Source organism: Macaca mulatta, chromosome 17 (assembly GCF_049350105.2).
Source record: "Macaca mulatta isolate MMU2019108-1 chromosome 17, T2T-MMU8v2.0, whole genome shotgun sequence".
Classification (NCBI taxonomy): domain Eukaryota; kingdom Metazoa; phylum Chordata; class Mammalia; order Primates; family Cercopithecidae; genus Macaca; species Macaca mulatta.
The window spans coordinates 12,347,004-12,370,444 of NC_133422.1; the positions used below are offsets into that span (position 1 = coordinate 12,347,004).

At 41.5% G+C, this 23,441-nt stretch overlaps 1 protein-coding gene across 8 annotated transcripts in view; it reads left to right on the forward strand.

Moving 5' to 3' along the window:
• Positions 1 to 6,605: 6,605 nt before the first annotated feature.
• Positions 6,606 to 23,441, forward strand: part of PDS5B (PDS5 cohesin associated factor B) — a 189,311-nt gene continuing 172,475 nt past the window's right edge. For 6 of the 8 annotated variants that reach the window (XM_015120857.3, XM_015120858.3, XM_015120861.3 and 3 more), the window contains exon 1: positions 6,606 to 6,749. The gene's annotated coding sequence lies outside the window, so the exon portion shown is untranslated. Of the gene's footprint in view, positions 6,750 to 7,226; positions 7,601 to 23,441 lie in introns of those variants that run through there. The other 2 variants (XM_077974202.1, XM_077974203.1) reach the window with 1 other exon arrangement.

The following is a 23,441-nucleotide window of genomic DNA, read 5'->3' on the forward strand; positions in this document are numbered from 1 at the left end:
GGCTCACTGCATCCTCCACCTCCCAGGTTCAAGCAATTCTCCTACCTCAGCTTCCTGAGTAGCTGGGACTTCAGGCATGTGCCACCACGCCCAGCTAATTTTTGTATTTTTTTAGTAGAGATGGGGTTTCACCATGTTGACCAGGATGGTCTGGGTCTCCTGACCTTGTGATCTGCCCACCTTGGTCTCCCAAAGTGCTGGGATTATAGGCATGAGCCACTGTGCCTGGCCGATTGTTTTTATTTTTAAGATATATTATGAGTCATGGATTTAAATATATTTTTTGTGTTACAATTCATTATCAAACTACTTAACAATAGGGGTTCATTAAATAAATCATAGCATAACTACACAATAAAATACTATTACATAGCCACTAAAATAATAACATCAATGTGTATTTATTCACCAGAAAGTTATTTATGATATTTTATTTAAAACTTATTTTTAAAATATTAAATGCATGCTCATAGTACCAAAGGTATTACAGTGACAGATTTCTCTCACCTTTGTTCCCAAGTCACCTAGATTCCCATCTAGGAGTCCTCTACTTTTGTGTAACCTTGTATATTCTTCCAGAGATTTCTAGAGCTGATAGTTCACCTGGTATTTATTATTGTGGCTGTATTAGTTGTTAAAAATAATGAAACACTTCTATAAGGTTGTTATACGGTCGGTTCTCTGAACCCACCCCTTCCTCCTTGGGCACCGAAACCCTTCCCTGCTGCCCCCAAGACCTTGCCCATCATCCATCAATTGAAGAGTTAATGCTTCACACAGCAGGAAGCATATGGGGTCCTATTCAAGCTACAGCCAGTATCTGTTCTCATTGGTCCTTGCCTGTCCTGTACAGTTGCAAATATTTTAATATTATCCTTGGAGATTTCTATGCCTCTAGGAGCAAATTTTATATTATAAAACATTATGTTTTGTAAAACAATCTAAATCTAAATATGTGAATATAATATATTCTGGACTGATATATACCAAAGCATTAAAAGTAATTTTTTCTGGTGGCATAATTATGAGTGATATTTTATTCTTTTAAATCTTAACTGCAGTTCCAGATTTCTCTATAATGGGCAGATTATTTATACAGCAAAAAATTAAAGTGTATCTCTAAACTGGTTTTATTTCATAAAAAAGAATGGAGATGTCAACATTTTTCAATAGCTCCATCTGCTGGCCACTGAATAAAGCTAATTTTAAATACCACGTTTTAACTAAATGAGACAGCCAGGAGAAGAAATAGAATTCCTGTGTTAGAACAAAGGATGCTTCCTACATATCCATGAAGAGTAAGTATTAGGAGTCAAGTTAATTTACTTGGAATAAAAAGTGATACAAACTTGGTTCCATATAGAGTGAGATACTACCCTATGCTCAAAAACAGGCTGTTGCCTAGAACAGAAATGTGAAACTGAAAAATTGTTTTGGAGTTTTTGGCCATCTTGCACTGGAATGCTGATTTTTAAATTAAAAAATTTTTTTTTCTTTGAGACAGAATCTTGTTCTGTTGCCCAGGCTGGAGTGTCGTGGTGCAATCACTGCTCACTGGAACCTCTCCCTCATGGGCTCAAGTGATCCTCTCTCCTCAGCCTCCCGAGTAACTGGGACTACAGGTGCGTGCCACCATGCCCAGCTAACTGTTTACTTTTTATAGAGGCAGGGTCTTGCTATGTTGCCCAGGCTGGTCTCAAATTCCTGGGCGCAAGCTGTCTGTCCACCTCAGCCTCCTAAAGTGCTGGGATTATAGGAATGAGTCACCGTGCCTGGCCTGTAGATTTTTCAAACAGTGCAAAACTAAATAACATTGATTACTGATTGCATGTGAATATATGAATATATGTGAAACGTATTATATTGAAGGAATTTATATGTCTTTGCACAAATATTCAAACCAGCAGTCTAAATTCTCCTTTGTCATTCTCTTTTTTTTTTTTTTTTGAGACGGAGTCTCGCTCTGTCGCCCAGGCTGGAGTGCAGTGGCCGGATCTCGGCTCACTGCAAGCTCCGCCTCCCGGGTTCACGCCATTCTCCTGCCTCAGCCTCCCGAGTAGCTGGGACTACAGGCGCCCACAACCGCGCCCGGCTAATTTTTTGTATTTTTAGTAGAGACGGGGTTTCACCGTGGTCTCGATCTCCTGACCTTGTGATCCGCCCGCCTCGGCCTCCCAAAGTGCTGGGATTACAGGCGTGAGCCACCGCGCCCGGCTGTCATTCTCATTACTTATCAAGTGAAATTGCTCTCGGTTCCATATCTCTTTATTATTTCCAGAAGTTGAACTGATGATAAATGCTTTGTTAAACCCAAATCTCTCTTTGGACGATAATGCAAGCTACCATATTTTGTGTAAAAATTTCTGTCATCTATCTTTCAAACTCTTTTAAAAAGTTAGATGTATCAAACATATTCCAGTATAGTTTCTGAAGATCTAGTTTACAGAAGTTTCCCAGATGATTTTGGTATTCTTCCACTCCACTCCAGTTAAGAACCACTGCCCTGGGACCGTAGACGAATGTGGCATCCTTTCAGGAATATTTGCATTGTAAAGAGGATCACAAGATGGGCACAGTGCCTCATGCAGGGGATTAACTGTGGAGGGAGAAATTTGAGGCACCAGGGGCTGAGTCTTGGATGAGGGTGAAGGAAAAGAGCCCGTACGCTATCTTTCAGCAGCAGTGATATTATGATCCCTGAAGGATCAACTTCAGGGGCTTGGAGTTTATCACAATGCCTCACCTGTTTGCCTAATGCCTAAAATATCACAAAGCTAATTTCTGTTGGGCTTAGTCTCTCCAAATGGATATGAATGGGTTAGTGTGTTATTTTTATTTTTATTTTTATTTTTTAGGTGGAGTCTCGCTCTGTTGCCCAGGCTGGAGTGCAGTGATGTGATCTCCGCTCACTGCAACCTCCCCTTCCTGGGTTCAAGCAATTCTCTGCCTCAGCCTCCTGAGTAGCTGGGATTACAGGTGCCCGCCACCACACCTGGCTAATTTTTGTATTTTTAGTAGAGATGGGGTTTCACCATGTTGGCCAGGCTGGTCTTGAACTCCTGACCTTGTGATCCATCCGCCTTGGCCTCCCAAAGTGCTGGATTACAGGCATGAGCCACCAAGCCCGGCCTAACTTTTTGAAGTGACACAACCACATTCCAAGATGTTTTCTGAGAATCCAATGCCTTAACCCAATAAATTAGTTGAGTGGGAATTTCAGCACAGTTGCAGGCTAACAGGGATCATATTTTTGTCTTGACTAGCCTTTGGGACATACCTTGAATTACACTGAACAGGTAATGTTTGTCTAGGTAGGGCCCAGTCTCATCATTTACTAACTAGCTGCCCAGTGTGCTCTACTATGCATAATATGGTAAACATTTCACCACATTTTGGAAACCATGCTGTAGTGCAGCAAGGTTGTACTCAAAATGCAGTAGGGGCCATGGGGGTATATTTAGGACTGTCCAGGTTAATTGTGTGCATTCCTGATGTCTTCCAACTTCCTGACCTCTTGAACCTCAACTTTAGACTCTATTTAAAAAAGCCCAGGTAACCCAAATATGAGTGATGTGGCAGGCTGAATAATGGTCCCCCTACAAATCCATGTCCTAATCCCTAAACCTTTGAATATGTTATGTTATATGGCAAAGGGGAATAAAGGTCACTAACCAATGGACCTTAAATTACAGATTATCCAAGTGGGCCCAATATAATCACAAGGGTATTAAAAGTAGATAAGGGAGTCAGAGGAAGAGCTGCAGTGACAAAAGCAGGTCAGAGAGACGCCACGGAGCTCGCTTTGAGGATGGAGGAAGGAGGACATGAGCCAAGGGATCTGGGCAGCCCCTAGAAGGAAATAGTAAGAAAATGGATTCTCCTTTGGAGCCTCCAGAAAGGCACACAGCCCTGACAACACCTTGATTTTAGCCCAGCGAGATACCTGTCAAACTTCTGCACTCCAGTAAGACAGTAAGTTTGTGCTCTTTTAAGCCACCAACTTTGTGATGATTTGTTATAGTGGCAATGTAAAATTAGTAGAAGTGGGAACTACATTTGTGGTTATTCATAATCAAAGACAATTCTCCTAACCATTTCTGTTTAAAACCAGCATTTGGACATAATTCCCACATAATTTCTCTTTCTTGGAGTAGAAAGCATTCACAACTGAGTTTTGAATGGTTCACACTCTTAACTGTCTTAAATAATGTCACATCCAATTATGTTGATGCTAATGAATTGCAACTTGGCTATTTTTAAAAATCCCAAACACAGAAGATTATTTTTGTTCAAATATCAATTTTAGATTTTAGTTTTCCCAAACAGTATTGTTTTAAATGAAGGTTTATATTACTGATTTCCGTAAAGCCACTTGTAGTCATATAAAAGTATGCCCTTTCATTAGAAATTATGCTTCATTAAAGCTTTAGAGTTTTTCCTCTGTCTGTCCTAATGGTAATTGCCCCATTCACCCTTACCATGTAGCTGTTTTGAAGGCTATCTCCTTTCTGCCCTCTCTTTCTTGGGCTTAATCCTGTGGTGTTAGCAGCCTAATGTGGGCGATATGTATTCTGGGCCTCATTATTGAAACTCAAGGCATCGTTTCATAAGAGAGCGGGTTAATGGCGAAACTGGCAAAACAGCTCACAAAGCTGATGTGACACCTTCATCCCTTTCAGGACTCACTGCCATATACAAGATGTAGAGTGACATTCTTAAAGAATTCATACATTCAACAAAATATTTACTGAGGCTTCTAGGTGTCAAATGATGGGGATAAGAGCACTGAATAATTTATACAAAAATTCCTGGCTTGGCGCAGTGGCTTACGCCTGTAATCCCAGCACTTTGGGAGGCTGAGGCGGGTTGATCACGAGGGAAGGAGATTGAGACCATCCTGGCCAACATGGTGAAATCCCGTCTCTACTAAAAATTACAAAAAATTAGCTGGGAGTGGTGGCGCGTGCCTGTAGTCCCAGCTACTTGGGAGGCTGAGGCAGGGGAATCGCTGGAACCCGGGAGGGGGAAGTTGCAGTGAGCTGAGATCGCGCCACTGCACTCCAGCTTGGCGACAGATTGAGACTCCGTCTCAAAAAAAAAAAAAGAAAAAAAAAAGAAAAAAAAAATTCTTGCTCTCATCCTGCCGTTCTTCTGAAACTTTCTTGCTTCCTGGCTTTGGAGGTTTGGGAATTGAAGAAAATAAAGTAAAAAAGATAAAAACAACCAAAGAGGAAAGGTTTTTCTAGATCTAGACATCCTACTCTCTTCTTCCATACAAGATTTATGCTGATGGAACAACAATGTAAAATAAGAAAATTCCTGAGATAATTTTAAAAAGAGAGCAGAAAAAACTCATAGTGGACTTCATCAAGGAATGTGTAAAATGGGTAGAACCTGGAGTATTCAGTGGCAAAATCTTGGACATAGGAATACAGTAACACAACATATTGGTCTAGCAAGCACTGTAGGAGACTGAAGCGGAATTGTCCAGGAAATCCCACAAAAATGGAAATGAAGAGGTCTCAGTATCTCTAGGTGCAGAAAGGAGATAGCCTTCAAAACAGCTACATGGTAAGGGTGAATGAGGCAATTACCATTAGGACAGACAGAGGAAAATGCACCTAGTATCTCTAGGTGCACAGTAACATTAGTTTACAGATCAGCATTACCTATCTTTTCTTTCAGTTGATAAGTATCCTATTGTAATCCATTCATTCACCCTTTGCTTGTTCATTGTTGAAACAAATTCTCCCTGGAACAAAATTCTAGTAACCAAATACATCATATCGGGGGAAACTTCCTTACAGGAGGGATGATATTAAAGTAAAAAGAGGAGGAAGTCCCTTCTTCAGTTCTGGCAGGGGAGGAAAAGCTTCCCCAAAGGTAGGTGATCTGTTGTGACCAGGCTAAACCCACTTGAGGGACTGGCATCCCCGAAAGGTGAAGAGGGGAGGAGACCCACCTCCTGGAATGTGTCCCTGTGGTCTCCAGATGATGTCTTCCTCTAATAAGGACAATTCTGCCAAAGGAATAGAATGCTTCGTCACAGGCTCAATTACTCTGTGTCTCCGCCAGCTTACCACCTATGAACAATTCATCAAATTAGGAAAGCGGGGAGATTTAATAAAGACACAACACATAAAGTGTAGGAAAACTATTTGTATGGCATTCCGAGACGACTAGGTCAGAATTAACAAGGAGCAAAGTAGTTAATAATACCAATTATGTTAACCTAGCACAACACCTGTGCTGAATGTCAGTGTTTAAAAAAATCTCCCAATCTTTATCTAAAAAGATAGGGCTACGTAACAATCGGAATGATTTTTGTCGGTGGAGGTCTAGTAAGCTGCAAGGGTAGTGGACGCCTTGACAGCTGCCAGTCTCGCGGCCTCCGCGGCGGCGTGCCCGTGTGGCTGCGTGCGCGCGGACGGGGCGGGGCTGAGGAGGGGAGTGCGCGCGCGCGGACGGGGCGGGGCGGAGCTCGGAGGGCGGGCGCGCGCGGGGCCGTCTGGTCGGCAGGGGGCGCTGCGCACCCATGCCGCGCTCTGCCTGCCCCCGGGTGCTGTCCGCGGCGGTTCGATTGGAGCAGCCGCCGAAGAGCGCTTGGCGCCATTTTGAAGCGGAGAGGAGGAGGAACGGCCGGGCTGGCTGCGGAAGGGGAGGGGGGAGAGAAGGCGATTGGATGCGGCGGCGGCGGCGGATCCCGGAGAGCCGCGGAGTGAGAGGAGTAGCGAGTCGGAAACCCGGAGGTAGGAAACAATTCAGTTAACGGAAAGAAAATGTCTCTCTTCTCTGGCCGCGGCGCTCCATTTTTCGGTGGCCGCCACTGCTGCTGTGTGTGTGTGTGTGTGTGTGTGTGTGTGTGTGGCAGGGCTGAAGCGCCGCCCGCCCGGGTGCCAGGCGCGACTCGCCTCCCGGCATCGGGGGCTGCAGCGGGCGGCTGCCTGGCGGCGGCCCGGGGCGGGGGTCGCGGGGCGCGGGCCGGCTGCGCGGTGGGGGTGGGGAGGGCCCCGCGGCCGACTCGCGCCTCCACGCCGCGGGCTCTGCCGCAGCCTCTGGAAATTAAACTTGCCGCTCTGATCCCGGCCCGGGCGGCGGCGGCGGCGGGCGGTGACCTTGCGCGCGGGCTGGGGTCCCGGGGCCGCCCGGCCGCCCGCGCCCTCCCGCCGCCACCGCCGCCGCCGCGCCCCTCCCCCCGCGCCCCGGCCGGCCGGCGGCTGTTTCCCGGGCGGCAGGCGGGCGGCGCGGTGCTCCTGTTGAATCCTCCCGCGGGCGGGCTTCTCCCCCTTCCGGGCGAGGGGCGGGCGGGGACCGCGGGTCGGGGCCGCGGGCGCCCTCGCCCTCGCCCTCGCCCTCGCCGCCGGGTCCCCGCGCGCCGCCTGGCCTGCGCTTCGGGCCAGGGGACGGGCTGAGCATGACATTTTTGCGCTGTTCCTCGCTGCTTGCCCGAGGGAAATCGCGCTCACCGCGCCGCCCGGAGTGGGTGCTCGGGGAACCTGAGGACCCCGTTGAGCAAGAGCCCAGCGCTGGCGTGGAGGGACTCCTCCCAGGCGACAACTGGGTTCTAGCTTTCCTTTCGGAAGGAACGGCGGGGAAAATGGTGTGCAATTGTGACTCGTTAATGTTTTTGCACTGTTATTTTAATGCTACTTTAAAAGTTTTCGGTCCGGAGAAAAACCTTGTTTGTTGTTGTTGCTGCTACTGCTGTTGGTTTTTGGTAGAGACGTGAAAGCTAACTCAGAAGTAGCTCGACAGTTATTTTGGAGGAATGACTGAAACCAGAAACGCCGCCCCTCGCCTTCGGAACTGCAGGCTGCTGCGTTCCTTGCCGCGGACGGGGCGAGCTCCGGGAAGGGTTGAAAGAGCAGCTACCCACCCATTCCGCGCGCGTCTTCAACAGCCTCTCTACCCCAGCAAGGGTTAACCCTTTTTTATGTCGAAGAAAGTGCTTCTTGTACTTTTAATAAGAGGTGATGGATGGGCAGTGGTGCCCCGACTGATCCTACCCTGTCGATGAAATAGTTTCGGAAACTTTGGATATAGCTTTAATTTAGAGGGTTGGTCTGCGGTGTGGAGAGAGTTGGGTAATCCTATACCATCTTCCTAATAAACTTCAAAAACTCACGTTGTGTTTACATGCAGGAGGCGAGCTGTAAATAAATCGTCATTACCCAATACTTGAACGGCAATATAGTCGTTGTTCTCAGTTAACCCATCCAGAGTTCCCAGACAGAACGTTTTTTATATTAACTCATGTAGTGGTCAGGTAAACTAGTTAAAAGCCACAAATATGGACTTGAAAGACAGCTCGTTATGCAGTACACATGTCTGAGATGTTCCCATCTTTAGGGACAATGAAATGAGTATTCAATGGTGTATGTGGGTCAGTTCGTGGAACAGTTAATCTTGTATCTCATGGTGATAGCAGAAAACCGAATTAAAATTTGTAGTGGTGAATAGGTGAAAGTTACATGGGACCTTTTATGTTAAGATCGATTGATTGTCAGAAACTAAAAACATTTTAAGAACGTTATTCCTTAGAAATAAGATTTGTGCTTGATATACGTTTACAAGTATATGTAAAAAGATGCACTTTAGACTTTATAAAAATTATCCAAATAGTGACTTTTTCCTCCTTTTTCTGATGGTTTAAAAAATTGTCCTCTTCTCAGCTGGCGTTTACTTAAAGGTGTATTTTAAATGGGAAGGTAGTGTTTGTGTTCACCCTTTTTCTTTTTTTCTTTTCTCCTTGTTTTGGTTAAGGCTGATTTTCCCTATATTACCTTTTACAGCAGCTTTTGTTACTCTTGTCGCCTTTATTCTCTCGTGTTATGTCTCTCCCCTCTCATTTTTACCCCCGTATTAGAGACACATGTACTGATGATAGTGATTCTTGTCGTGAGATGTTTGTATTAAGCTTACTTGTAGTAAGATTCTACCGAGTTGGCTGTTTGATGAAAGTTGTTTAAATTGTTCTGCAGCTTTGTTTAACAAAGTAACATTTTGAGGAGTAGGCTTTATCAATAATTTGTTAGGCCTAAGATAAAGTAATACTTTGTGTTAGGGCTTGCCCTGGAGAAGAATGCAATGGTAGAAAATACCCAAAACTTTGTGAGAAAGGAATATTTCGGGAAGTTGTATTCTTTCTGCTTATTCCTCTTGGGAAATTTAGAGACTGCCTTAGAACTAACAGGAGTGCGCTCAGTAAGATTTGGCTTATGGACTCTTGAATGACATGGACTGTATATAACTTATATTGGAAAAGTTATTTATGTTTCCTCCGTTAGTGTTAGAGAGCAACAAGAAAACTTAAGGATGATCTCCAACTCGCTTATACATGAGAAATTCGGTTCAGATTTTAATTTCATTGATTTATCTGAGGTCACAGTCGTATTCATGTGGTGGAATTGGGGCAGCTCTTAGATATCCTGGAAGCTGAGAAGTTTCCCCATTGTCTTTTTTTTGTTCTATTCAGGATTTAGCAATATTTATTAATAAAAATTCAGGGTAGCACATTACCTTCCATCCCCTTCTCACCTTTTTATTCATTTAACCAAGAATAAAGTTTTGTGGTTAGCCATCTGTTTCAGCGTCTGGTTTTTAATAATTTCTGTTTAGGATTCAGTCCCTTTAGGTTGTCTCAGAAGATAACCTCTTGTAGGCCTCTGTCTCCGGGAGCTGCCTGCTCTTTCATTATGTAATATTACTTGACATGGCATTTATTTATTGTTTGTGAAACTTCTAAGAGTAATTTGGGAAAGTTAGTATGACCTTTGTTTTGTTACAAGATACAGTGCATACATGAGTGTGTGTTTTTTTTTAATTTTTAAACTTAGTTTGCCACACAAGTCATCTGTCACTTCCAGTTACAATATGCATTTTATTTGATTTTCGTATTTCTGTTCGGGAATGTTAAAGATTCCAAAAATACTTAGTTTAAAAATAAGCCCAGTAATTTCTCTGAGAATGTATTTACTTTTTAAGCTTAGTTAAGAAGCTGCCAAATGGTTTGCAGTTCTGACTCCTTGGAGAGTACAGTTGAGCCCTTTTCTCACACTGTTCTGTTATAAGCCACCTGATTCTAACCATTTCCCCCCATTAGTTGAAAAAGGTTTTAGAATCCTTTCTCATCAGTTAGTTCAGAGTTAAGAATAAGTCTGCTGTGTTGAGACTGTAATTGTTTTAGCTGGCATGAGTGATCATGTACAGTGAGAAAATCATGACAATAAATCTTAGGTGAATAAAATTTGGTTGTTCAAATCTTAAAGCCTTTAATTTGAGATTTAAAAAGTATCCATAATCATTGTGTTCTAATAATTAGACATTAATAATAAGTAGTAATTAGAAATACTTGGTTTAGCTGTGTAAAACTTGAAGGCTAACAGGCGTGGGGGAAAGACTGATTAAAGCAAGAAACTATTTTGAGGCCTGCCACTCTCTCTTTTGACAGATCATGACCTGATTCAGTTAAAATGAACAGGCACTAAACTTCTGTATACATACAGTACCAAGGATGGTGTAATAAACAGGACTGAAGAAGACACCCTGTCCTATAGAAGTGTAGAGTAGTGGTTGGCCATCCACAGCAAGGTGATGAGAACTGAGACAGACCAGAGAGTAGGAACTCTGCTGTTACTTAGTTCCAGAGGAGCAGGCCCTCCTTCCTTTTCAGTGAAGAGTTGAGGTTGCTCTTTTTATGTGGGAGAGTGAAATTAGCCAAGATTAGATCCCATAAGGAGAAGGAGGGGCTGTTATAACCAAGACCGTTGTCTTTCTCTAGAAGAGAATGGTTAGGGACCTGGAAAGAAATGAGAGTTTGTGTTTCCTTAGGTAGGATAGGATTCTTTCTCCCCAGAGGTGATTTTAGGGAAGTAATTAGGAGATTTTAAAGGAAAGCTCTGTATCTCCAAAATATGTCCCTTAGTAGCTGAAATTTTACCAGGTAGCTTTCAGATATGGGATGGCTTGGATTGGGTACAGGGGTGAGAGTTGCGGGGGTGAGAGTTGCAGGCCTTAAGTACTCTATTAGGGGAATAGAGTACTTAATGAATTGTGTATTTTAAGTAAAAAATGTTACTTTTCTCCTCCCCCCACAGGCAACCCACTGTTAACAGTTTCTCAAAAGTTTACTTAAAAAAAAAAATTATACAAAGAGTATTGTTAAACTGCTGTACTATTAAAATTTACTGTTTATTAAAATTTACTAATAAAATTTACTATTTTATTTATTTTATTATTATTATTATTATTATTTTTGAGATGGAGTCTCGCTCTATTGCCCAGGCTGGAGTGCAGTGGGGCGATCTCGGCTCACCACAACCTCCATCTCCTGGGTTCAAGCGATTCTCCTGCCTCAGCCTCCTGAGTAGCTGGGACTACAGGCATGTGCCACCATGCCCGGATAATTTTTGTATTTTTAGTAGAGACTATGTTGGCCAGGCTAGTCTCAAACTCCTGACCTCGTGATCCGCCCGCCTCAGCCTCCTGAAGTGCTGGGATTACAGGCATTAGCCATCACGCCCAGCCTAATATTTTATTTTTTAACTGTAATTTACTTTTTTCCTGGTTAAGTCACAAGCTCTTTTCATACTGGCACATACAGAGCAACATAATCATGAAATGATTAGAATATTTTATAACATAATTTATTTTTTCTGACTCCTGTTGAGTAAGTACTATGTTGTAATAGTTTACGTTAACCAGCACTGTGTGAGAATACCTTTGACATGTATTTACCAACATTGGACTTTAAAAACTATATTGCCAATTTGATATATGAAATTTCTCTTGTTTTAGGTTTTATTTCTTTGTGAGTGAAGGTAACCATTTGTTTATATGCTTATTAGGGGGAAGTCATTTGCAACATATTCTTTAATCAAGTGGTTTAATGCTAGTTTAATTTATTTGCTGCCCCCACCACATACCTTCACCCTTACCTAAGAGCTAAGATGGTCTGAGAGAGGTGGGACTTTCAGAAGAGGAAAAATATTTTGGGGCTCGTGGCACCTTGACAGGGAGCAGTGCTTGGAATGGAGAGGCTACAGCACCCAGCTTTGAACAATTTTGGGTCAGTATGAGAGTATTGAAAGCCCTTGACTTGGTGTTAACATAAGGTAGAAGAGAAACTGAAGCGACAGACAGGAAGGGAGATTTGAGAGTCAGAGCAAATAAATTTTGCATAGAGTCAGCCCCACCTTGTACCATCTGCTTATCCTGTCTCATCATTCCTCCCTACCACCTTCAACTATCATTTCATTTTTATTCATATTGTCATTTGGTTTTCTTCTCTTTTCTTGTCAGGCATGGCAGCCTGGACCTGGGTATTTCAGTTGCCCCAGAGATGAGGGGTGCTTAGTTTTTGGTTTTCTTTTTTTTTGAGACAGAGTTTCGCACTTGTTGCCCAGGCTAGAGGGCAGTGGTGCTATCTCGGCTCACTGCAGCCTCCGCCTCGCGGGTTCAAGCGATTCTCCTGCCTCAGCCTCCTGAGTAGCTGGGACGACAGGTGCACGCCACCACATCCAGCTAATTTTTTGTATTTTTAGTAGAGACAGGATTTCACCATGTTGGCCAGGCTGGTCTCGACGAACTCCTGGCCTCAGGTGATCTGCCCGCCTTGGCCTCTCAAAGTGCTGGAATTGCAGGCATGAGCCACTGCGCCTGGCCTGAGTAGAAGCTCTTGCGCTCTTTTTCCCCCCTGTCTCTTTGGTACCATTCCTTTCAGCTTTCGACTCTCCCTAGCCTTCTGGGGTAGCATAAATAGGTCAAGTCTTTATAACTGTAGTTGGAATTTGGAAGGTCACTGGCATTTAAGACTTGAACATCCCGAGGAGCATATATCATGATGTGATGCTTGATAAGTGAGGTCCCTTTCTAAGGAATGCAGAAGAGCATGGTGGTTAATTTAAGCATATAGACTTAAGAGTCAAGACAGCGTGGGTTTTTATCTGCTCTAGCTAAACAAGCAATTACCTAATCTTACTAAATCTCAACTTCTTAGTCTGAACAGTGGGATTGATAGCAGAAACCTCATTTTAAAAAACAGCTTTATTGAGATATAACTCACATACCATAATCCATTGAAAATATACAATTCATTGTTTTCTAGGATACTCATAGGTTTGTGCAACCATCATCACAGTCTGAGTTTGGAACATTTTTGTCTCCTGTGAAAAACGCCAAGCCAAATGTAAATTAGTACAGCCATTACGGAGAATATTATGGGGGTTCCTCAAGAGGTGAGAAGGGATAGAGAGAGGTTGGCTAAAGTCTACAAAATTTAGCTAGATAGGAGGAATAAGTTCTAGTGTTGTACCAGGTAACTATAGCTGACCCTTGAACAGCGAAGGGGTTAGGGGCACCAATCCCTGTGCAGTTGAAACTCCACATATAACTTTTATTTCTCCAAACTTAGCTAGTAATAGCCTACTGTTGATTGGAAGCCTTACTGATAACACAAGCTGTCAATTAACACATGGAGTGCAGTGGCGCGATCTTGGCTCACTGCAACCTCCGCCTCCTGGGTTCAAGCGACTCTCATGCCTCAGCCTCCAGAGTAGCTGGAATTACAGGCACCCGCCACCACGTCCAGCTAATTTTTGTATTTTTAGTGGAGATGGGGTTTTGCCATGTTGGCTAGCCTGGTCTTGAACTCCTGACCTCAGGTGATCCGCCTGCCTTGGCCTCCCAAAGTGCTGGGACTACAGGTGTGAGCCACCATGCCTGGCCTCCATACTGTATTCTTAAAGCAAGCTAGAGAGAAGGCAATGTTATTAAGAAAATTATAAGGAAGGAAAATATATTTGCTATTCATTAAGTGGAAGTGGATCATCATAAAGGTCTTTAGCCTTTTTGTCTTCCTGTTGAGTAGGTTGAGGAGGAGGAGGAAAAGGAAGGATTAGTCTTGTTGTCTCAAGGGTGACAAGGTGGAAGAGGTGGAGGAGGTGGAAGAGGAGGAAGGAGAGGCAGGCACACTGTAACTTTTACTGAACAAAATCCATGTATAAGTGAAACTGCACAGTTCAGACCTGTGTTGTTGTTACATATTTTCAGCTAGCTAGAAGATAGGCTTTTGAATGTCCCAACACAAATAAATGATAAATGTTTGAAGTGATGGATATATTAATTACCCGGATTTGATCATTACGCATTGTATGTATTGAAGTATCACCATGTAACCCACAAACATGTACAATTATATGCTGGTTAAAAATCATAAAAATAAAAAAACCCCAAACTTACTAGCTGTCACTTCCCATCACTCCTTATTTCATTAGTGTTTGGGATAAGCCAGGTCAAATGTTAGGTTGGTGCCAAAATGTAAGTACACAGTAAAAAAAGCAGTTAACTTTTTGCAGGGAGACCATATGTGGCAAAGTCCATTTACATAGTTTTAGAGAATGCGAAAATGGGATAATTACTGAATGGATGTTTGCATACTTGCATACTGTGCAAGGATGTGGTGCACAGTGCTGGATAGAGATATAAAGATGAAAGATATTCAATCAAGAGATGTATATTCAAGTGGGAGGAAAGAGGCTGGTATAAAAATAATTATAAAATAAGCCAGAGTATAGTTAGTGCCTTCAGGAAGGTGTCAATACAATATTTGGAATTGGAAACTTGACAAATGGAGATTAATCATGTTACTCTGAGAGTGTAGGAACTATGAAGAACTTCTTGAAGGAGTGACCATTTTGACCAAGTCTTAGATGATGGAAAGATGGGATTTCTGGCTTTAATGAAGAGTAAAGAATGCTATGCTTTTTGAAGTCTTAAATTGTTTTTGTTTTTGTACCCTCCTGCTGCTGCCACCGCCGGATGATTGCCTCTGGAAGCTATTCCTACACCTTTTTTTTTTTTTTTTTTTGATGTTTCTAATCTGTTGTGAACCTGAGGGACTAAATTACTAAATAATCTTTTATTGAGAGCCTGATGTCTGTATGGAAAGGATAACAATATATGGTCTTACTGTCATTTTGATATAGTTGCTTTTTTAGTTTATTCTGTGGGTGTTGGTTTCATCCCTGTTAATTGGCCTTATAGAATAAGTAATTCCTAGAAAATTAGCCTTGTATACATGTTTTCTTCTCCAAGGCTTCTAGTAACAACTATGTCCCCTGACCATTCTCTTGAATTTCCCATCTTGTTTTTCTAGTGCACTGTTGGACCCAGCACCTCCAGTACAACATGTCTCAAACTGAGCTACCTTCTCTTACTCTTTAACATCTTTCCAACTTGTACTTTGATTAATAACAGATTTCTTTCTTTCTTTCTTTTTTTTTTTTTAAAGTTGTAGGGGATGACTGGGTTTATCATGTCAGAAACCTGGGAGTCATCTCGACTTCTCCATCTCCGCTACCTTTCACATTAAATAAGTTACCAAATCTTGTTGATTCTGATATAGTATTTTTAAAGGTTATTATTATTTTAAATTATACACACATATATACTCTGAAAGTAAGAGGGCGAAAAGAAAAAAGATATACAATAAAAAAACTCATTCCTTCCCCATCTGTCTCAAATGTTTATGTATGTTAGTGTTATCTTATACCCTTCTGGGGATTTAAAAACCACCATATAGAAGGAACCACATGCTTAAACAAATAATAACACACAGTATGGGATGTCCACAATAAAGGTATACACAGGGTCTGTGAGAAGGAGAAAGAACCACCATGCATCCCCTAAAAGAAGAGTTAGGTATTGGAAAAACCTTCCTATTAGGTCCTGAATAGAAGATGAAAAGCAGAACTTTGGACACATAAATAAGCCGAACTGAACTGTTAATAAGCAGAGAAATATCAATTAGACACAGAGACAAAGGGTCTAACAATAGGATGCTAGAACATTTCATTGTTTGGGGGGTTCAGAGGACCTGTCTGGAAATAAAAGAAAATGCTGGCAGCCACACACAGTGGCTTACGTCTGTAATTCCAACACTTTAGGAGGCTGAGGTGGACTTCCTGAGGGCATAGACTTGCAGTTACTTTGGGATCTAGTGAAGATTTCAGCACATTGTAGATGATGAATATTTATTGAATATATGTAAGAATATATATATACACACACTAAACATACATGTGACAACCCAAGAAAAGGAAAATTAATACAATATTAAGCCCACAGATTTATTTAGAAATTTAAAATTTTATTTTTATTGAGGTGTAATTAAAATACAGTAAAATGTGCAGATGTTAGCTGTTCACTTGGATGAGTTGTGGCGATTATACACATGTAACCAATAACTACAAGAAGATGTAGAGCATTTTTATTACCTCACAACGTTCCCTTGTTGCTCTCTCCATTCAGTTTCTCTTGCCTCCAAACACTGATTTCTAAATGTAGATTAGTTTTGTTCTGTCTTCATACAGTGCGTGCTCTTGTGTATCTGGCTTCTTTTGCTTAACATATTTTGAGATTCATCCATGGGGTTGGATGTATCAGTAGTTTTTATTGCTGAGTAATATTTCATTGGGTGAATATTTCACAGTTTATCTTCTGTTGATGGACATTTGGGTAGAATCCAGTTTTTGACTATTACGAATAAGGCCTATAAGGTCTTTTTGCAAGCATGTGTTTTCATTTCTCTTGAGTAAATACCTAGGAATGGAATTGCTGGTTTATAGGCATATGTGTATTTAACTTTACAGGAAACTAGTTTTTCAAAGTGGTTTTCCTGTTTATATTCCCACCTGAATATATGAATGTTCTAGTTGTTTTACATCCTCACCAACACTTGGGTAGTCAACCTTTTTAATTTTAGCTATTCTAGTGGGTGTGGAATGGTATCTCATTGTGGTTTTATTTTGGATTTCCTTAATATCTAGTGATGTTGAGCACCTTTTTGCATGGTTTTTGACAGTGTATTTTCTTTTGTAGGATGCCTGTTCAAGCTTTCTGCCCATTAAAAAATGAATTATCTTTTTCCTATTGATATGCAGGAATTCTTAATGTACTCACAGTACAAACTCTGTCAGATCAGAGTATTGAGAGTACTTTCTCCTGTTTTGTAACTTGCCTTATCTTTTCTTTAACAGTGTATTTCGATGAGTGGAAGTTTTAAATTTTGATGAAGTCTAGTCAGTCAACTTTTTGTTTTAGGGATTGTGCTTTGAGTTTTTATTTTTTATTTTTTTGAGACAGCATCTCATGCTCCCAGGCTAGAGTTCAGTGGCTCCATCATAGCTCACTGCAGCCTGGAACTTCTGGGCTCAAGCCACCCTCCTGCCTCAGCCTCCTGAGTAGCTGGGTCTACAGATGCGTGCCACCATGGCCGGCTCTTTTTTTTTTTTTTGTATTTTTTGTAGAGATGGAGTTCATCATGTTGCCTAGGCTGGTTTTGAACTCCTGGGCTCAAGTGATCCTCCCACCTCAGCCGCCCAAAGTGCTGGGATTACAGGCATGAGCCAGCGTGCCTGGCCCTTTAATTTCTTTTTCACATATTATTGCAGCATCTAGGATCTTCAATACAACATTGAAAATAAATGGTGAGAATGGCTGGGTGCAGTGGTATGGTCCTGTAGTCCCAACTACTTGGGAGGCAAGAGGATTGCTTGAGCCCAGGAGTTCAAGTCCAGCCTGGGCAATGTAGAGAGACCCTGTCTCTTTAAAAAATGAAAGCGGCTGGGCATGGTGGCCCATGCCTGTAATACCAGCACTTCGGGAGGCCGAGGCGGCGGGGTGGGAGGTAGGTTGCGAGGTCAAGAGATAGAGACCATCCTGGCCAATGTGGTGAAACCCCGTCTCCTCTAAAAAAATACAAAAATTATCTGGGCATGGTGGCGCACATCTGTATTCCCAGCTACTCAGGAGGCTGAGGCAGGAGAATCGCTTGAACCTGGGAGGCGCAGGTTGCAGTGAGCGGAGATTGCGCCACTGCACTCCAGTCTGGCGACAGAGCGAGACTCCATCTCAAAACAAAGAAAGAAAATTAAACTAATTTCTGTGTTAACATAAAATACGTTTTAAAATGACTTTTTTTTTTTTTTTTAAATGAGAGTGAACATCCTTCTCTTGTTCCTGATCTTAAGGGGGAAGGCATTCAGTCTTTCCCCAGTAAGTAGTATGTCAGCAGTGGATATTTTGTAGATTAAAGAAAAGAAAATCAGACAAGATGTTTCCTTCCAGTTTACTGGGATTTTAATTTAATTTAGTTAATTAATTTACTTTTTGAGATGGAGTCTCACCCTGTCACCCAGGCTGGAGTGCAGTGGTGCAATCTCGGCTCACTGCAAGTGCCGCCTCCCGGGTTCAAGCGGTTCTCCTGACTCCCCCTCCCAAGTAGCTGGGACTACAGGCACCTGCCATCACACCCAGCTAAGTCTTTTTATATTTTTAGTAGAGATGGGATTTCCCTATGTTGGCCAGGCTGGTCTCGAACTCCTGACTTTGTGATCCATCTGCCTCGGCCTCCCAAAATGCTGAGATTACAGGCGTGAGCCACCGTGCCTGGCCAGGATTTTTATTTTTAAATTATGAATGGATGCTGAATTTTGTCAGATGCCCTCTCCCCTTTTTGGTATTTATTGAGATTATTGTAGTTTTTAAATATTCCATTTTATTAACTTATTTAGAGACAGGGTCTCACTGTATTGCCCAGGCTGGAGTGCAGTGGTGCACTCATAGCTCACTGTAACCTCAAATTCGTGGGCTCAAGCAATCCTCCTGCTTTAGCCTCCTGAGTAGCTAGGACTACAGGCATGTGCCACCAAGAACTTCCTTTAATGTTGCATAATGTACAGGTCTAGTAATAGCATCAGTTTTCATTACTTTAAATATATCTATATTTTACTGTCATTTTTCAAGGATATTTTTGCTGGATATAGAATTCTCAGTTGATTTTTTTTTCTTTAATCACTTTTAAGATGTCATTTTATTCTTCTCTGGTCTCCATCGTTTCTTTAATTTTCAAGATGTTGAAAGTTATTGTCATATAAATATAACATACATATTGAGTAGGATAAAATTATATTGTATTTATGAATTGTTTTTGTATTCTGTTTGGACTTTGGTGAGCTTATTTTTCATTTATTTAATTTTTTTTTTTTTGCGAGACTGAGTCTTGCTCTGTTGCCCAGGCTGGAGTGCAGTGCCGTGATCTCGGCTCACTGCAACCTCCGCCTCCTGGATTCAAGCAATTCTCCTGCCTCAGCCTCCCGAGTAAGCTGGGATTACAGGTGCAAGCCACCATACCCAGCTAATTTTTCGTATTTTTAGTAGAGATGGGGTTTCACTGGATTGACCAGGCTGGTCTTGAACTCCTGACCTCGTGATTCGCCCACCTTGGCCTCCCAAAGTGCTGGGATTACAGGCGTGAGCCACTGCACCTGGCCTGTTTGATTTGTAAGTTGATGTTTTTCACAGAATTAGGTACATTTCAGACCTCACTTAATGCCTTTTCTGCCCCATTCCTCTGTTTTACCTTCTGAGATTCTGCTTACATGTTATTTTCTTTAAAATTGGTCCATGAATATGTATTAATTTTTTTCAATCTTTCTCTGTTTTTCAGACTCTTTTAAATGTTGTGTTTAATGTGTAGGGAAGCCTGTTTTCAATGAATGCACCCTTCAATTACAGTATTTTGTTTAAAAAATTCCATTAAAAAATTCCATTTATCTGCCGAGATTCTCCATTGTAACAGTATTTTTCTTTAAGTCTTTGAATGTATTCATAATAGCTGTTTCGAAGTCCTTGTTTATTCTTTTATCTGTATTAATGGACTTTTGACTCTTTTTTCCCCCTTGATAGTAGGTCACATTTTCCTGCTTCATTTCATGAATAGAAAATTTTTGTTATAGAGTGGATATGATACATCATATCTCTAAACTCTTTTTATGCTTCCCTTGATGAATGTTAAAATTAGTGGCTGATTATATTGAATTTGTGGAACCTTGATCTTCTGTTTTAAGATGGGTCTATAGGAAAGTCTTAGGTGTTGGCCAGGCACGGTGGCTCATGCTTGTAATCCCAGCACTTCTGGGAGGCTGAAGTGGGTGGATCACTTGAGGTGTCAAGAGTTTGAGACCATCCTGGCCAACATGGCAAAACCCTGTCTCTACAAAAATACAAAGATTATCTGGGTGTGATGGCAGGCACCTGTAATCCCAGTTACTTGGGTGGCTGAGGCAGGACAATCGCTAGAACCCGGGAGGCAGAGGTTGCAGTGAGCCGAGATCTTGCCACTGCACTGCAGCCTGGGCAACAGAGTGAGACCTGGTCTTCAAAACAAAGCAAAAAGTTTGAGTTGTTCACCAGGCCCTTCTCACTTGTCCATACTTCAAGCTCATGTCTCCTCTGCAGTGGACATGAAGTGAGGTGGGGGGAGGGGGGAGGGATAGCATTAGGAGACATACCTAATGTAAATGACGAGTTAACAGGTGCAGCACACCAACATGACACATGTATACATATGTAAGAAACCTGCACATGTACCCTAGAACTTAAAGTAAAATTAAAAAAAATAAATAAATACAAGGATAAAAAAAAGAATTTAACTGAAAAACATTGTTTTGAATGCATTCATTTCCTAAAGGAGGAAGATCAAATATTAAAAACCTAACTTCTTACAGTTGCATTTACATTAAAACAAAATGGGCAATGTCCAAATTCAAAAGAAAAATCAACACATTTTAATAAATGCATTTAAACTACACTGTTACCCTTACACTTGTGCTGGCAATACAAAAGAACCAACTTATTAAAAGATGTATGTGCCATCTCTATAACCAACTCAATCTAGTCCAAATGGTATTGCCTAGGTTTTCTTCTAGGGTTTTTATGGTTGTAGGTCTAACATTTAAGTCTTTAATCCATCTTGAATTAATTTTTGTATAAGGTGTAAGGAAGGGATCCAGTTTCAGCTTTCTACATATGGCTAGCCAGTTTCCCCAGCACCATTTATTAAATAGGGAATCCTTTCCCCATTTCTTGTTTTTGTCAGGTTTGTCAAAGATCAGATGGTTGTAGATGTGTGCTATTATTTCTGAGGGCTCTGTTCTCTTCCATTGGTCTATATCTCTGTTTTGTTACCAGTACCATACTGTTTTGGTTACCGTAGCCTTGTAGTGTAGTTTGAAGTCAGGTATCGCGATGCCTCCAGCTTTGTTCTTTTGGCTTAGGATTGTCTTGGCAATGCGGGCTCTTTTTTTGGTTCCACGTGAACTTTAGTTTTTTCCAATTCTGTGAAGAAAGTCATTGGTAGCTTGATGGGGATGGCATTGAAACTATAAATTACCTTGGGCACTATGTCCATTTTCACGATACTGATTCTTCCTATCCATGAGCATGGAATGTTCTTCCATTTGTTTGTGTCCTCTTTTATTTTGTTGAGCAGTGGTTTGTAGTTCTCCTTGAAGAGGTCCTTCGCATCCCTTGTAAGTTGGATTCCTAGGTATTTTATTCTCTTTGAAGCAATTCTGAATGGGAGTTCACTCATGGTTTGACTCTCTGTTTGTCTGTTATTGGTGTATAGGAATGCTTGTGATTTTTGCACATTGATTTTGTATCCTGAAACTGCTGAAGTTGCTTATCAGCTTAAGGAGATTTTGGGCTGAGACAATGGGGTTTTCTAAATATCCAATCATGTCATCTACAAACAGGGACAATTTGACTTCCTCTTTTCCTAATTGTATACCCTTAATTTCTTTCTCCTGCCTGATTGCCCTGGCCAGAACTTTCAACACTATGTTGAATAGGAGTGGTGAGAGAGGGCATCCCTGTCTTGTGCCAGTTTTCAAAGGGAATGCTTCCAGTTTTTGCCCATTCAGTATGATATTGGCTGTGGGTTTGTCCTGAATCGCTCTTATTATTTTGAGATATGTCCCATCGATACCTAGTTTATGGAGAGTTTTTAGCTTGAAGTGCTGTTGAATTTTGTCAAAGGCCTTTTCTGCATCTATTGAGATAATCATGTGGTTTTTGTCTTTGGTTCTGTTTATATGATGGATTACGTTTATTGATTTGCGTATGTTGAACCAGCCTTGCATCCCAGGGATGAAACCAACTTGATCGTGGTGGGCAAGCTTTTTGATGTGCTGCAGTTTTCACTTGGCCAGTATTTTATAGAGGATTTTTGCATCGATGTTCATCAGGGATATTGATCTAAAATTCTCTTTTTTTTTTGTTGTGTCTCTGCCAGGCTTTGGTATCAGGATGATGCTGGCCTCATAAAATGAGTTAGGGATGATGTCCTCTTTTTCTATTGATTGGAATAGTTTCAGAAGGAATGGTATCAGCTTCTCTTTGTACCTCTGGTAGAATTCGGCTGTGAATCCATCTGGTCCTGGACATTTTTTGGTTGATAGGCTATTAATTATTGCCTCAATTTCAGAGCCTGTTATTGGTCTATTCAGGGATTCAACTTCTTCCTGGTTTAGTCTTGGGAGGGTGTATGTGTCCAGGAATTTATCCATTTCTTCTAGATTTTCTAGTTTATTTGTGTGGAGGTGTTTATAGTATCCTCTGATGGTAGTTTGTATTTCTGTGGGATCGGTGGTGATATCCCCTTTATCATTTTTTTTTGCACGTATTTGATTCTTCTCTCTTTTCTTCTTCATTAGTCTTGCTAGTGGTCTATGAATTTTGTTAATCTTTTCAAAAAGCCAGCTCCTGGATTCATTGATTTTTTTGGAAGGGTTTTTTTGGTGTCTCTATCTCCTTCAGTTCTGCTCTGATCTTAGTTATTTCTTGCTTTCTGCTGGCTTTTGAATGTGTTTGCTCATGCTTCTCTAGTTCTTTTAATTGTGATGTTAGGGTGTCAATTTTAGATCTTTCCTGCTTTCTGTTGTGGGTATTTAGTGCTATAAATTTCCCTTTACACACTGCTTTAAATGTGTCCCAGAGATTCTGGTATGTTGTGTCTTTGTTCTCATTGGTTTCAAAGAACATCTTTATTTCTGCCTTCATTTCGTTATGTACCCAGTAGTCATTCAGGGGCAGGTTGTTCAGTTTCCATGTAGTTGAGTGGTTCTGAGTGAATTTCTTAATCCTGAGTTCTAGTTTGATTGCACTGTGGTCTGAGAGACAGTTTGTTATAGTATCTGTTCTTTTACATTTGCTGAGGGGTGCTTTACTTCCAACTACGTGGTCAGTTTTGGAATAAGTGTGATGTGGTGCTGAGGAGAATGTATATTCTGTTGATTTGGGGTGGAGAGTTCTGTAGATGTCTGTTAGGTCTGCTTGATGCAGAGCTGAGTTCAAGTCTTAGATATCCTTGTTAACTTTCTGTCTCGTTGATCTGTCTAATGTTGACAGTCAGGTGTTAAAGTCTCCCATTATTATTGTGTGGGAGTCTAAGTCTCTTTGTAGATCTCTAAGGACTTGCTTTATGAATCTGGGCGCTCCTGTATTGGGTGCATATATATTTAGGATAGTTAGCTCTTCTTGTTGAATTGAACTCTTTACCATTATGTAATGGCCTTTTTTGTCTCTTTTGATCCTTGTTG